Below are 3,307 nucleotides of genomic sequence, written 5' to 3'. Positions count from 1 at the left end.
GATTTTCAAAATTAATATATATAATAAGAGTATTTTAGTCATTTTCTATAATAGGGATATTGTAGTAATTTTTTATAATATTAATTTAGACCGATTTAAAATTTGATTCACCATTTTTTGGTCAAATTAATTTATCTGGCCTAATTTTAACAAAAACAATACGATTTAATCGATTATATGTATTAAATTTTAATTATTAAAAAACATCTTTAAAAAAAACATTTTAAACGTCTTTATCGGAGTGGCTCCCAAAAAAATTATGAAGGATAAGAGTAGCCAAGAAATTAAACTAAAATTAAAACTACTAAAGGAGGGCAGTGGTGGTTGGAGAAGAAACAATTAAGATAGGATTTGAAAGAGAAATAGTAGTTCTACTAAAACATTTTCACTTCAATATTATTGTCTTTATTTTTCAAGAAAAACCCATTTTTAAAAGTTAAAACTTTATTTTTCCAACAACTATAAGGGTGGTAATAGGATAGGTAAGGATAAATTTTTGCCTTATTCAATTCTGCTCCATCTTACAATTATTCGCATTTGGTGGTTAACCTTCAAATTAAAATCTTCAACCCATTTCACTTCAATTACTTCTTAATTAATTACCTACTATATCAATCTAGCTAATTGTAATATGGCTATTGATAATTTTACAATCTGCTACTATTATTATTTTCACTTAGCTTGTTACAATCAAGTGCCTCAAAAAGACCAAGAGTCAATATCCAACAAAATAATTTTTTAGTTATTACATTTGTTGACTTATCACCTTTAATTATTAGGTGACACACTGACACTTCACATAGAGACGATCATTTCTTAATTACCTAATATATTTTGTTTTTGGGCAATGATACATAGCTACAAATATGTATTGTATTGATTTTGTTGCTTCCTTCTTAAAATCAATACCAAATTACCAATCAACTATACGAGAAAGTCTAAACATGATACCATGACTAATACAACGACTATATATCAAAGATATATACTTGGAAATTGATTTTTGGAAATGAACTAACCATCTAACTTTCATGCCCCCGAAGATTGTAAGTTGAGTTTTACCAGCAACCGTAAATTTCTAGCTTAGCCTATATATAGTAGTGCATAAAAAAAGTTAAAAAAAAAGGAAGAAAATAATAAATATTCAAATGAAATATAAAGGCTAAAATATATTCGTGGTATTTTCAGATAGGAATTAACATTATTCTTGCCGAAGATAGCTTACAAGACGTCGGCAACCTTCTTATTCTCAGAAGACAATCTTTTATACCGTCTCGAAACTCCAATAGGTCGGGATACGGTGTTCCCCCTCCAAAGTCAACCAAAAGGGATGCCGACCTTCAAGCGGGCGGACCTTGAAGTACTTGTCCTTAAAGTCATGGTAAGAATTTTCGAACAAACCAAAAATTCTTCGACCCTAGGCTGCTCGGAAGGACATGAAACCTTTCTTGGCTCTCCCCTCTTTAGAAGGGTTTGTTAAGGTAAAAAGAAATAAAAATACCTCGATGGAGGCCGGCAGGTCTAAGAATTCACAAACCATCTCGAAACAGCGGATAGAAGCCCAACTGTTCGGATGCAATTGAGACGGTGCCACGTCACATCGGTTAAGCAGCGCCATTTGAAAGGGGGAGAAGGGAAGGCGAACCCCAGGTGGGTGAACATCGCCTTATACACCCAGATCTAATCCGGGACCTGGGGAGAGTGTAAGTTTATGTGGAATATCCGTTCGTGAGCAGCAGGGACAAAAACTTCGTAGTTGGCTTCCTTGTCGCCCCCTCCACAAAGATACTCGGCTTGTCGGAACTCGGTAAGTTTCTCTAAGGTCATTTGGTTGGGGGTTTCCTTTACATCCGAGGTCACCCAAGCATATCAGTCGTAGGGCTGCGCTCTCACGGCAGGAACCCTCATGACAGGACGCTGGGTCATACCTACAATGGGGGTACCACTCAAAGTCAGTCTATGAGGTCGGAAAACCGGCACTAATATCAGAAAATTACAATCTGCCTACCCAAGGTCTACAGTTAAGCAAAGCCTAAATCTATGTTCAAAAACGAAACCTAAACATCAAAAGCCTGGAATGGTTACCCCCCTAATGCCTATCTAGCACTGAAACTACTCAAGCATGCAACAAAATGTTCGGTACACATGCACGAGTAAAATGCAGAAAAACAACATAAAACGCGAAGCCAAGATGAAAAAGAAAGAAAAAGGGAACTCACCGAAAGAATGATGATTGAAAGAGAACTGAGAAAATCTCAAGAAGGAAGGCAGTACAGAAACAGATTCAAAGTAAATAGCTGCAGGAAGGATGAGAGGAAATGATGGAAGTGATTGAAACGTAATTGTCAGGGGGAAGTTAGAAACGTGAAGGATGAAGGGAAACTGAAGTGAAAACTGATGAATAGGAAGCGAGAAAGACAAGGGCAAAATGAACTTTTTGCACGAGGTTTAAATCAATCATCAAGGGCATTAAATGCTTGGCGCGGAAATCGAGGCGACGTGGGATGATCCTCCAAGGCGACGAGCCTCACTCGCGCGTAGGGGGCACGCCCTCACCACAACTTACACCAGCCCAACCAAGCGACGGCATATGAAGGAGAGCATAACGCGCCAACAACAGCGCTCACGGCTGTAGTAAGCACGTTGGGGGCACTGTTACGGCCCAGCCCAGCTGGTGTCCCGCCTGACCCGACCCGAGCGGCCGAACCAAGGGCCTCGAACCCGAGCTGGGAAACTGACCCGGATACATGTCCCCCAGCTCACTACGCAATAGCTGTGCGGAGAAACTTCGAAGAAGGTGGGATTGTCCTTGCGGGACCCACCTCTGACAGGGTATATATGGGGATGGTCCTACCCCTCCCCCAAGGTACGTCACTACCTCCCTTACTCTTTCACCACCATCTGCATCATTTCTGACTTGAACGTCGGAGTGTCATTGTAGGTGGCACCCTCTCTTCGCACTGCAGCAGCTCGATAGGTCGTGAAGTCTCCGCCTCCCTTTAGCTGGACCTAGGCCAAGGTTGGTTCCCACCACTCCACTTCAAGAGCTCCACCGACCCGTCCGGAACCTGAGGTACCGATCAATATTAAATATATATCGGGACAGGACGGAGCGAGTATTACTTAAACTTGATCCTACTTGCTCGTCTATGACTCTGTCCCATTAAAAATTCATTTCGCATCGGAGCAGGTAATTATTTGTCTCAAACGAGTAGAAACGGGATGAGTATTCGCAAATTTGAATTGTGTTGTCATTCCTAAATAATTATTATTTTGAGTTTTCTCTAATTTTTATAAAAAAAATTCT

This window comes from Arachis ipaensis, chromosome B01 (assembly GCF_000816755.2).
Source record: "Arachis ipaensis cultivar K30076 chromosome B01, Araip1.1, whole genome shotgun sequence".
NCBI lineage: Eukaryota > Viridiplantae > Streptophyta > Magnoliopsida > Fabales > Fabaceae > Arachis > Arachis ipaensis.
Note: the sequence above shows the minus strand (reverse complement) of the source record.